This window comes from Spermophilus citellus (genome assembly GCF_964194105.1).
Source record: "Spermophilus citellus genome assembly, chromosome: 2".
NCBI lineage: Eukaryota > Metazoa > Chordata > Mammalia > Rodentia > Sciuridae > Spermophilus > Spermophilus citellus.
Genome location: NC_138183.1, coordinates 47,954,750 through 47,968,608, shown reverse-complemented (window position 1 = coordinate 47,968,608; position 13,859 = coordinate 47,954,750). Strand labels below are relative to the sequence as shown.

Below are 13,859 nucleotides of genomic sequence, written 5' to 3'. Positions count from 1 at the left end.
TATATAGAACTTTGTGTTCAATGAAATCATTGACTAGTATAGGGTAAACGTTTTAAAAACACTGAAAAATTAAAGGAAAGTGGTACATAATCATTAGATCAAAGCTTAAGAGAAAGTTTTGTTCTACAAAATGGAATGATGTGAAACACTACTTACCTTTAAATTAACAACAATCTTTACCCCCGCTTCATCTAGCAATGTCCTAAATTACAGCTAAACAGTGTGGAGCATCCCTGGCAGGCTCCCTCTTGATTGTAATGCTCCTCTATGCCTCTGTGCATAGCCCTTGGGTCAATTGTATAGCAGAGGCACCTACTTGAAATATGTAAGGACAAATTAAATAGCCTTATTTTCTTTGATTTTCAAGAGATTTGTATAACAAAAGAATAATATTTAGATTCTAGAAGGAGTAAAATATACATAGAAAAAAATAAGACAAAGAATATGACAATATTCAGCTAAGACATCACAAATTGAAAGGTGTGCTACTAGCCTCACAGATTTAGGGGACAATAAATCACCGTGAACATTTAGGAGATGAAAAAATAATATAACAATTATACATTGAAGGCACGAAGAAATAAAGTATTAGTTAAAGCAGCTTTTTTTTTTTTTTTTACTTTTGCTAAAAACTTCCTCATAATGATTAAAATTCTAATAAGATCACCTATCACTCATGGTTTACCTAGAGGCAAATAACTCTCAAGTACAGTATTTTTTTCTATACCTGTTTTCCAAACTTGAATAAGTTCATATGAATTAAATATTGGCTGAATTTGTACTACGTAGTAGGCTTGTAAGAAGTAATGAACAAGGCAGATGTGTCTTTCTAGGTTAGAAGAGATTATCTTCACTCTGTATTCTTTCCCATTTACCACCAACCAATTCACACACCTCACATGCACACATGCACCCTGATACTGGAATTAAACCCTGGGAGGGCTCTTTACCACTACATGCCCCAACCCCTTTTATTTTTTGAGATAGGGTCTCCGAGTTTGGTTTTTTTTTTTTTTTTTTTTTTTTTTTTTTTTTAATAGGGCTCACTAAGTTACTGAGACTGGCCTCAAACCTGCAATTCTCCTATCTCAGCTTCCCAAATTGCTGGGATTACAAGGGTATGCAAAGGATTGCAAGGGATTACAAAGGTTGGTTCCTGGCACCAACCAATTTTTCTGACAGTAAAGTTGCAAAAACTTTGCTGTCAGAAAGTTGAATCTAGAAATTTATGGGAGAAAAGATGATTCAAAGTCAGTTTCTACTTGGCAGATAGTTTATTGATTCAAGTTTGGACATGATATATCCTATTGAATACCAACCTGAGATTTTTTTTTGTCCCTTCAGAACAACAACAAAAAAAAGTAGTATTTCTAAAAGCCCACCAGACTTGGAACACATCCCAAAACAAACAATTTAAATAGAATAGCCCTTACAGATTATCTACTACATCGAGCCAGGGTTAGCTGAATGTCACTTTCACCAGGAATAGAATAAACAGTATTTCAATCTTTTTTTCTTGATTTTTAACAGCATCTTAAAATAAGTCTGTAGACAGTGTCTTCACTCCCTCACTTACAGAAAATAACCAATCCCTACTTCATATGGTTCCAAAAAGTATTCCTGCCAGCTGGCATCAGGAAGACACAAGCCTGTGATGGAATCACTTCCAGAAGTCACCTAGTCACAGACCTAAAATAATCCCAGGGTAGGAATCTGGCCTTGAGGAAACAAGTCGTGGGCAATTCTCCTGAACTGCTACTGGGACCAGAGTGAAGCTTTAATAAATAACAATAAAATGAAAACCTGATACAACAACCCCATCTTGAAGGAACCAGACAATTAAGCCTAAAGACAAGATACAGGTGCTTCTTGCTTCACCCATTTTATTTATCACAAAGCAGCCACAACAGAAGCAAGATATTCTCTAAACATTAACGCTGAGCTGCCTCCTGCACTTGCATCTCTGGTCTCAGCCATCTTAAAATCACAGCCAGCAGAATTGCCAGAAAGATAACACCCCCCCCCAAAAAAAAGGGGGGGTACAGAACTGAGTTATACTTCCCTACTTAAACCACCTGACCTCTGAGCCTCATTCTCACCTCTAAAATTGCTTATCCCAGGAGCTATAGTAAGGCTCATGTCACCAAGTTGTCACTGAACTAGAGGAAAGGCTCCATCTTTTGGTTCCATCATTCTGGGTAGTAGCTCATCACCCCCATTTGCTGATTCCGTGCATTCTTCTCTTTTCCTAACAGTCAAATGTTTGGCAACTAAAAACAGGAAGCTGCCATCCCATCCCAACAATGCCAACTTGACTTACCAACATAATACTACTTCTTACTCTGAATTCTTAAGAGGCTGTAATTTGTAAGTTACTATAAAGTTGTATAAAAGGAAAATTAAAACTGATCTTTTCCCTCTTCCCATCTAGACTAAACTGTTATTCATTACAAAAATCAAACACCCCCCCCTACTGTCCACAAGACAATATTTAAAGATCAACCAAACTCAGGGGAATGTACATGAGGACGGACCAAGAAACAAGAATACCTGTTATTCCCCAACAAGCCAGACGCAATGGAGGGAAGGAATCACTCCAGCAAGTAAAGCTATTCAATCACTTTCAGAAGTAAATATACCCCTGTAAATGCTACTGATGCAAAAAAGGCAACAAGAAGATCAGAGAACACTGAGAACTGAAGTAAAAAAGCTAAAGTCCGACACCCTTGAAAATACTTGCTCCTGGAGGACACGGCTCAATGCTTGAAGAAAACTCAAGGAGAAGGTACAGATCTATCTTCTGAACACATTCCAGCTTCTGACCTGTAACTTGCCTCTCACTCCTGGAACTGCACTCCTAAGAGCAAAGGAGCCAAAGAAACATAATTATTGTCTGTTTCCTAGGTGTTTTACAAAATAAATATTATACTCAGAGAAGGCTGCTGGCACATAATGTTGCTGAGACACAAACCAAGGGTAAGGCTGAGTTTCACATATATGCCATGGATCACTTCTTCTAGGACAATAGCAGAATGAAGACAGTCAAAGCAGCATCTCTCTTGAGCTACAACTTAAAACTTGGCAGGTTTTGCATAAATATTTCCACCTATGACTGGGCTCTTGACAAACTAGGAAATAGTTACTCACACCACAAGAGAATCAAAAGCACAAAAATGACATGGAATAAGGGGAGGAAAAGGGACACAAAAGCAAAAGAACTCCCCAAAGCAGTATGTTAACAACCCGACCTGTTTCCTGATGTCCAGAATACAAAGACATGGCCCTTCCCTCAATTTTTCAAGCACTCACTTTCTACTGTTAAGACTCCTAGGTGTGCGGGAGGAGATTTTTTAAGACTAGTATTTTCTGCCTCCTATCCTTAAGCAGACAGACCAAGGAATACTGTATGAAGACAAGAATGCCCTATAAACTTCTCTAAAGCTCCCCCAGTATCTTGTACTAGTCACAGGTGAAGAAACAGTAAGTACAACACAAACTTCCTGGCTTCTAAACATAATGCCAATACAAAACATGAAGTGTTTTTTTTTTTAATTCTTTAACAAAACTAAAACATACACACACATGAATTTAGAAAAGGTCTAGACTCCAGGTTAACAACCAACCTACCCCTATCAGTCATTCTGATTGAATGTGCAATAAAAGCTCCATTAGATTGATTCCCAATCTTCAGGGACATAAAACATGCCGGATAGTTTTTGTTTCACTAATTTTCAATTTACATCCAATAACTAAGAAACCTTGGTGACCCCCTAAACAATATGCTATAAGAGAGCATTAAAAATAAGAACATATTGCTCTAAAAGAATCATGTAGGGCCTGGGATGTGGCTCAAGCGGTAGCGCGCTCGCCTGGCATGCGTGTGACCCAGGTTCGATCCTCAGCCCCACATACAAACAAAGATGTTGTGTCCGCCGAAAACTAAAACAATAAATATTAAAATTTTTAAAAAAACACACTACAGACCCATGAATATGCGAGTTTGAGTTGTCAAAACAAAAATATATTTTAAAAAAATCATGTAATCATGGAATGTGTTTAGTATCAAGAATTTTCAAGTGCCTTCAAAAAAATGTACCTTTTTTAAAAAAATAGTTAAAATTCAAAATTAGTTTTTTAAAGTAAGAATATACTTTTAATCACACTGTGTGTGTGTGTGTGTGTGTGTGTGTGTGTGTGTTTAAATAAGCTGGGCTGTAGACAGCACCAATTTTTAAAACTGTCAGCATTTAGCGCTTATTATTCTGAAGAGTTTTGCTAAGATGTTCAATACAGGGACACATTCTAATTTATCATTATAGCTGGCCTAGCTCAAGTGGCTGCCAGGAGAGCAGAGCTTTATGGGCATTGTTCATCCTGAGAAGCCACATTAATACTGGGTTGATAAAACAGATCTTTGTATCTGTTTGCCACGCTGAACAAAAAGTTAACTAGAAATATAAGTGCTTAAAGTCACCAAAAGGAAGGCTCTACCTTGACATTTTCCACCTACTTAGCATTCATATGTATTCATCTCACCAGACATTAACACACACCAAAGTTGCTCTCTGCTATTCAAATCATGCTATTACACTGAGGAGCAGATTAATAATATCCACCTTCCTTATTGTAAAATAAAATTACAGCATTGGTCCAAACATGACATGTGGAACCTCCTTCTACTTCTGCTGGCACATCAGCCTGCTCAACTGCACACATGGGAGAAGACTTTGCTAAAGCTGCCCAACTGTTTCTATAGACAGGAGAAAAGGCTCAAGAGGAAAAGAATGAGGGGCAAAGAGAAACAACACACATATAAACCTCACACCTAGTAGCCTGTCCTATCAGCTTTTTTTTTTTTTAAAGATATCTGAAGAGAGAATTTCCTTTCTAAGCTGACACCATCAAGGAGTAGTTAGCAGGTGGACCACAAGCCTCTTATAAACAGCTCATAACATCCTATCAGCTTTCACAACAAGAATCTGCTGCTGACCCAAAGCATTTGAACAAACAGAAGCCAGGAACTGGCAAGGAGAAATCCCCAATCCCAATAGGGACAGATCTAGAATTCCAGATCTAGAGAAAAGAGAAAAAAGGTAAGATAGGCAGATGGAAATGCATCTTGTACTAGGAGGAGAAAATGACTTACAATCAGAAGTTAAGGGAGAAGCGGCGCAAGACAAGATTTCCCTAATTGAAGTAAAGGAGACTACAAAAATCTAAAATTATAATGATCAATCTAACATAACTCAAACATTATCTGCAAACCCAAAGAAATCAAAAGACAAAATCTTCAGAACTATCTGCTTTTTCTTTGTATGCGAGTATAGTATTAATTCCCATGGCTTCAGGAACTGTAGCAACAAACAAACATCTAGTGACTTATTTTGAAGTGAAACAAATCATGCTTCATCTTAAGGGGGCACTTGATGAATGTGGATTCAGTATTGCTTGGTCCCTACAACTTTTCCAGAGACAAGATATGTGCCTCTGGATCTTTATATTTCACAACCCTTAAAAAAAATCACTATTTCTGAAAACACAGCTCAACCCAAATTTTAAATAGCAATAGGCCATATGCTGCCCGTGAATCACCATTTGGGACTTGCAGCACAAATTTGTCCATTGATACCCGCTTGTCAACAGCAGAGATTCACTTGGACACAGAAGATATTTCCAGTGAGTACAATGTAAAATGCAAATCAGAGACCATGTAAAAGTGCAAGCAGAAGAAATTAAAGGGACAAATGAGTAGGCTTGCACCTGACCCAAAATTACCAAGACTAGAACTAGGACAAGACCCAGAAGCATAAACAAGGGACAGAGGCTAGTACAGAGGGCTCATACAGCAGAGAGGAAAGCTCTGGATAGTTCAACTTTTTTTTTTTTTTTTTTTTTTTTTTTTAGTATTTGGCGGACACAACATCTTTGTCTATATGTGGTGCTGAGGATCGAACCCGGGATGCACGCATGCCAGGCGAGCGCGCTACCGCTTGAGCCACATCTCCAGCCCCTGGATAGTTCAACTTTCTTGCACAGACAATGGTAGGGAAGGATGAAAGTCAAAAACACTGCTGACCTGGTATTTGGGAAAAGTCCATGAGTCATTCATAGCCAAAGGCCAGAAAGGACCCCAAGGGTTTAAACAAAATAAGCCAGCAATCAGTAAGGAGCACTTGGGAAGTAGAGAAATGGTTGAAAACTCAAAAATAGGCCTTACCTGAGAATAGGTTATTAAAAACGTGTTGACTCTATAACATTGTATATTTTACCTGTTCTGGACAATTCTGCAATAAAGATGGGTGACCCCCACCCATGTCAGCAGAGATACCTTCAGTAAAGATAAATCACTAAAACAGAAAAACATCACCTTTTTCTATTTTGAAAAGCAGCTCACAGGGAAAAAAAAGTATGATCAGTTCCAGGAATATTTCCCCCAGTAAACTCAATTCACTGCATTTATTTTCAAATATGCTGTGACTTATTTGCTTTGAGAAATATCTCTTGTACTTCTGATATACACAAATGATGCATAAAGAATAAAAAAGTGTTAAACATCCTTTAAGAACTGAACAAGTGAGAAATTTACAATAACTTACTTGGCAAGACATCCATCAATGACTTTTCACTTACAGTGGTGAAAAGGAATTGAAACAAGCAGAGGAAAATATGTATTTGTATAAACTCCATTTTGTGATATATAGGAATAGATCCTTGGAAAGGGATTAAATAAAATTCAAACAATTGAAATCAAGAAAATAAAGACTGATAATTTTACTAAATGCTTAAGTTTAAAATTTTAATTACTGAAAAATATGCAAAACATTAATAAATTTATATTCCTGGAATGTCAGCCGATTGTGTTCTTATAATATCACATCATCTTTCAGCATTATTTATATTTTCAAGGAAAATGCATTTTAAACTCTCCAACTTCCATCCAAAATATATCCATTTCCAAACTGAAATCTCCAAGTCATAACTCTCAAAACCTCCTGCACTTTGGCATTTTTCTTTTCCTCCATGGCAGAAATAAACACATGATGGTTTATATATTGAGCTGGGGGTTTAGCTCCGTGGTATAGATAAGCTTCATAGATGAGCAAGAGGCTCTAGGTTCCATCCAGAACACAGAAGAATCACTAAAAGTAGTTCCTTATAATCACAGTACACTGAAAGCCAGAAACTAATCTATAGGGTCCACCTATTACCACCATTTCATACAGTAAACATTGCCCCAAAATGCTGTGCTTCAATATACTATTTACCCAATTCTTGAGATGGGGGGAGGGTTTACTTACATACATACACTGGTTAAGAAACCAAGGGCATAGGGAATTGAGTCAAAACCACATGCAGGTTATTTCAGACTTCCAATCTAGTATTTCCTACCTGGTGCTGCTAAATTAAGAATTTCAACCTATGTGACAAAACCTACTGAGGTAAGACAACTCAGCAGATAAACTGGCAGCGCTGTGCTCACAAGAAGACCTTACACATGTAATATTTGTTTACAAAAAATAGGATAGATTCTAAAACTACGAGAAGCCAGGCAAACTTGGAATCATCCCTAGGAGAAAGCTTAAAGGCCCCCATCACTAACTCAAGGGCAAACAAGAACCTAATGGCTTCATCCTACTCGTTAGTGAAAGACAACTCCTATTTCTAAAGCCTTGTTTCCCAAACAGAACCCCATTTTAACAAATCTTCAGAGGACAAAACTGTAAACTGTATAAAATTTCTGTGCATGTGCATCTCTCTAGGGAGAGAAGAGCTACACTTAGATTCCTCAATATTAACAAGTTTCAATTTTACGATGACTCTACAATAAGGGGATTCAGGAAAACTAAAAATTCCAAACACTCCCCACCCCATTGTCCTTAGGAGGTAAAAATCAGTCAAATTGTCTACCCAAGCTTTAAGTGAATTTGATACTACTAACAATAAGTGAATGAAATAGAATCCCACCCTGCGTGAACAGTTTACCTATTTGATGTTTGTGAAAATACAGACTTCTGTGATATTTCACTAATGTCCTCCTTAAAGTTGCTGAAATAATGAACAGCCCACACACACACACACACACACACACACACACACAAAAAAAACCTGGAGAAAAAGAAAACTAGTCATTTAGATTCAAATTTCCTTTTTCTGATACAAACTCTTAAGTCAAAGAAAAAGGCCTTAAAGTATTAATCTAGCAGTATTAAGTTCAATGAAAGAAAAATACATAAGTACCTCAACCTAGAAATCTAAAATGTACCTGGTGATAAAGCAAAACCGTCAATGTTTTTTAAAAGTGTTTATTGTTTTTTCATAAACAAGTCTATTGAGTCTTTTTGTGAAATAAAGACTCTTTAAAAGTGCGAAAGAGGGTTTTACCCGCAAATCTTGTCTGTTATTTTCAGTCAGAAATTGATGATAGAAATTAGTATAATTGGATAATACTGGAAAGACTAAAAAACAAAAGAAGACAACACCATGGTTGACTTGCTGTTAATAAAGCAATCTACAAACTGGTTTGGTTTTAATCCCATGCCACTTTCTTGGTTGTTTTACCTATTCTTCTCCTTCCCAAAGCCCCTATTCTTCTCTGCATGAGGATATTTTACAATGAAGACCTATGCATGTCATAGAACTATTCAGCAACATTCAAAAGAGAAACATGCAGTTTAGAGCACCAGTGAAAGTGATGCAGTCTAACCCAGAGCTCTGAGAAAATAACACCCTTTCCAAAAACAGATATATTTATAACGACCTATCTCCAGAAGTTTAGCATTGGTATTGAGGGAAAGACACATATAGGAAAGCATCTAGCACAGTGTTACTCAAGCAAGAGCCATTTTTTGTTTTGCATGATACAAGATTTGAGATAATTTCTTATTTCCCTTGAAATAAGATTCACCTAGCGACCTTACTAAAATGAAAGTTATGTTGCCAATCAGCCAAATCTGTTAATTTTTTTGTGAAAATTTTCCCCAATACTTCATAAAACCTAAGATTTTACTATATCAGTTTCTACTTTTAGTTCAGAGTCCAAAAGTTACCATTTAAACCATAATAAAACATGAACTTTAATTTGAAAAAGCCTTAGAGCAAATATTGTCTTTCAATTTCGTGCCCTCTGCTTCTGCTTAGCAAATTTATATTACCTGAAATCCAAAAAGAATAAGCAACTAGTACTGTAAACCAGCTAGGATCTCGAAACAAATCCACAATAAATGCTCTTCCCAAACTAGAAACACATAAAATGGCAGATTTGGCAATAAATTACAAAATATGGATTCTGGAAGTAACCAGAACCAGTGAAGACTTACACATGAGTAAAATGAAACCCACCAAAACATTCCATGCATTTTATGTCTTCCATACAGCTGGGTGTGGCATCTCCACGGCACAAAGCCTGCTAACAGTTCTACAACATATCACCAAAACAAAATACAACTGGAAAAGCATCAAACCAGGATAAACTACATAATCTGAGGATCCCAATGCAAAAAAAAAAAAAAAAAATGCAGGGTCCCAGGCCAGGTGCAATAGTATGTGTCTGTAATGCCAGCTACTTGAGAAGTTGAGGAATGAGGATATGTGAATTGAAAATACAAGGCCAGCCAGGACAAAGAAGCGAGACACCCCGTCTCAAAATTAATAAGGGCTGGAGATGTTGCTCACTGGTAAAGTGCTCCTGAGTACAATCTCCATCACTGAAGAAAAGAAAAAAAGAAAGGGTCTCTTATTCAAAAATTCTAAAGTATTGCAAGATGGGGGAATGTACAACTACATAGGTCACAAGCTCATAAAGAAGCCCCGTCTCTAACCAAATACCCATGCTAACTAAAATTTTTTAAAAGATGAAATGTAGTCGCTTACCATGGCATCTAGCCTTTCCAGCAGAATATCTGAAATAGAAAGAGCTGGGATGGACTGCTATGGGCAGGTTTTCCACAGGGTGGCACACCACCCAGGCCCAGTATCATCCCACCTACACAATCCCTACAATGCTGTGAAAAAAATAAACTGACCAGGCTAACTAGGCTACATCACTTCCCTCTCTCACTTCCATGCAAATATTATAAGTGAAAAAGGTGGTAGAAAGAATATGATGATGTGGTAGATTTAATAGTACTTAAAATGAGAACAAAAGCAATGACCTATCATGCAGACAAGAGATCAAAGAGGTGAATGGTACCTTTCAGAGTATCCAGTTCTTTGGGGGAAAAGAGTTAAGAATAATTTGCCATGCTCTTGTGCCATGCTAATGCCTGAAAAGCATCACAGGTTTAAAAAAAAAATTATTTCAGATAAGAAAAAAGATTGATCCTAGCTTATTAGTCTGGGTTTTCTGGATGGTTCTGTCATGTGGCTGAAGAGAACTTGAGACTTGCATCTGAGAAAGCATTGTTTACAAATCATATTCATGTTAACAAGTAAAATTCCAAAGGCTAGAATAGCTGAAGGTGATTATAAGGATTCAGCCAGAAACATCTGTTTTTCTGGCTGGGGTAGTATTATTCAAGAAATGGGGTAGTATTATTCTTCCTAAAATTACTAGGAGCTGGGTCTTAACTAAAACCACAGAAAAAGAGACAGGATCTTCTTTCTCTATGAAAGCAGCGGTGTTAAACATGACCAACCAACATACCAAAACCAAAAGGAAACTACAAGGTGTCTTGGGTCTTGAAAGGGAAACTATGGTTCCTTAGTGACTAACAGGTAGGCTGGCAGACAATAATAATCAGCACAGGGTTCTTGTTCCACAAAAGCAGCATATCCTCAAACTAAAATTCTCTGAACCTTAGAGCTGTGCATATTCTTGCCCCAACAGCTGACTTGAGGATTCCTGACAGCATACACCACACAGTGGAGGAAATACCTAGAGGTCAGAGAGGAAACAGGGTCTTAAATGCCTAAGGTTCTGTCTTTGAAGAGGAAAAAAATGTTTACTCCCCAAAAGGTGGCAGCACAAAGTTACCCAACTAGGTTAACAAGAAGCCCTGTTTAATCACAAACAAGAAGGAAAAGAGAGGAAACACAGAAAATTGGATATAATGGTTTCCTCATAATCTAATTTTTTTCTACCCATCACAGGCCTGTGTTTCCCAGATGTTTTCTTCTTCCTCTTTTTTCCTCCCTCCACCCCCATTTCCAAGAGAACTTCTCTAAGCATACCCCCCCCAACCTGAGCAGTGTTCAATTAACATGCCTACAAACCTTCCTAATAAAGAACAGCCCAAATTAATGCAGTAACATTTAGGTCCATCCAGCAAGATAGTCACCATTTGTATACCCAGAGGGCCAGAAGAAAAAATAGATCCAGAAGAGTTTTTCCACCAGTTCACCAAAATGGAAACTCCAGGTCAGCTTCCACGCGAAGCACGACCTTGCGTAAGAGCCAAACTCAAAGGACTCTGGAAAACAATTCTTGAGGAAACGGCCTTCAAGGGCAACTAAACAGTATTTGAAACAAACTTATGGGGATTAGGAAAATTACCCCCAACTAGCATTCAAGTGATTTTAAATGGACTTTATTTACCCTAAGTTTTGAGGCTGAGCTGCATTTTTATGAAGACAAAATGATTAAGGGTAGAATCGCAGAAAAAAAATAAATAAGCGTTAAAAAGCTCTTTTGTCCTTGGCATTACATCTTGGCATTGCTAAGCACCTTTTTTGGTGAGGTAAAAAGGAGGATAGGTAACTGGTAGCAATTCCTCCTTTTCCCATATTTTCAGAAAACGTAGAGAGAAGACAGCAGATGAAATATTTTACCATAAAGATGGTATTTAAATATTTACCCTATTTTCAATTATCATTTGGAAGGCTACAACTCCAGGTGGGGAGCTCTCACCTAGAGGCATGGTGTTGAGCTCTGGCCCTCAAGGATAACAAGTAGGCTTTTCCGTGGAAAGTGTTTGATGGTCATTGTCACGGCAGCTGGAGAAGCACCTGCGGGTAAACCGAGGTGTTTTTTTGTTTGTTTTTGGTCTTCCTGCCTCCTCCAATCTCACCATCACAGAAACACATGTAGTGCACTGGAGCCACAACTGGTGGAGTCCCCCTGGCTGAACTGGGAGAACAGCTAACGCAACCACTTCTAATGAGCTGAATCCCTGAGCCTGCTGGCCGGGCACAGCGTCCGTGCTTCCCGCGCAGCGCACAGACCGCGCAGACCTGAGACGCGACCTCCCGTGGCTGCGCCCGACCTCCTCCTAAGGCGCACTAGGGAAAAATCACGCTCCTGCCCCGAGCGCCCACGGCCTCACACCACGTTCGGCACACCGCGTGGCCGCTGCAAGTCTCCAGATGTCTCCGGAGCTCCAAGGTCCGCGTGCGAGGAGGCGCCGTACTAAGTGGGCACACACCAGACGCTAAACACCTCGGTGTGTTCGGAAGAAGCACGCAGTGCCCACATCCTCCCACGAGGCGGGGTCGCCAGTCCTCTACAGGAATCCTGCCCTTTTTCTAGAAAGCCCCCCTCCCCCACTTTCCCTCCAATAGACTCACCTGCGTCTCGGCGCAGTTTCCTTCTAGCACTACACGCGGCCGTACCCCGGCACGTCCACGCCCTGCACGTTTTCTGGCGCCACTGGCCCTGCTTGGCTCCCGCCGCCCCCAACCAGTCGGTGCCCACTGTAGGGGCGGTGCCACCTCCCGAGGCGCTCTGTGCCCTCCACTCCCGCTGCAAGAGGCCGAGCTCTAGGAACTTCGCGGACACAACCTCCGCCGCACCCACCAGCGTTTCCGAGCCGAGGCCGTACCCAGTAAGGAGCCGCGGTGGCGTACACAGCCTTTAACCTCCGCATCCAAAAAGCACCTAGGGCAAAGCCCAGCCGCCGTCCCTGCCCCCACGCCCCCTGCACTTGCCTGCTACGACTCAGCGCTGCAGCTACTAGGGCTTGTGCAGCCGGGCGACAGCACAACCCGCGGAGGAGTCGCTCCGGGCGGGTTCCGCGAAGAGGCAGCGGCGCGGCGGGAAGGCGGACTGGAACCTGGCGGAACCCCGCCCCACCCGCGCCGAGCCACTGACCACCCTCCTCACCCGGCTGGCTACTGCCTCAGTGACGCCCCGGCGCCGCTGTCCCGCCGTTTGTAGCGGAGCGGGGAGGAGGGGCTTGCCTGGAAGAGCGCCAGGAGGCGGGGCCCGAGGCGAGTTCGTCGCGCTGCGGCCGCTGCTGGCGCGTGCCCCGCCGGGCCACCCCGCCGGTCGGTGCCTGCGGGGAGACGCCGGACTGAGCCGCTCAGCTCGGTCCCTCCGGGCTTCCGATTCCCACCAGGCTCCTCGACAAGGTTTCACTAGACCCTGCGGAGAGAGTCCCGAGCCCAGAAGCGGCCAATTCCAGGTGCAAGTTTACAAACCCCGAGGCTCTGAGCGCTAACGCAGAGTCAAAGCAGCTCGCGCCAGGGTTACTTTCGTATATATGTGTACTGTGTACCATATCTACGTATACACACACATTTTGCAAGTAGAGTTAAAAGGCTTCTTTTTCCCCCACTTAACAACCAAAAGATTTTGTCCCTCGACGGGAAACTAAGGCCTAGTCTCTGCTGCCCCTCCCTACCTCTCTCGATGGAATCTGACATTTAAATAAGCCCCCGAGTACCTGTGAGGGGTGCTATACTCTGCTTCAAATGCCAAGTAGGAAATCCTGCACTCGACTGTGCGTCTGTCTTTAGCCACATCCTTCCAGTGCCCCCCACTAGAGCCCCGAAACGGCCAACTCTTCACCGAGGGGGCGTCCCAACGTTGCCTTCCCTAGACCCGCCCCCTCGCCCAGCTCAATCCTTTTTTCCCCAGAAAAACCTGTGCCTGTCAACCCATGCCTGTAACAGAGTCAAAACGGACCCCCGAGCCACGCGGCTAG

At 41.0% G+C, this 13,859-nt stretch overlaps 1 protein-coding gene across 1 annotated transcript in view; it reads right to left on the bottom strand.

The window, feature by feature from the left end:
• ELAVL2 (ELAV like RNA binding protein 2) overlaps positions 1–13,645 on the bottom strand; it is a gene marked incomplete at both ends in the record, with an annotated part of 122,511 nt that extends 108,866 nt beyond the window's left edge. Inside the window, one exon of the mRNA XM_081280520.1 lies at positions 13,599–13,645. The remainder of the gene's footprint in view (positions 1–13,598) is intronic.
• Between the last annotated feature and the right edge of the window lie 214 nt (positions 13,646–13,859).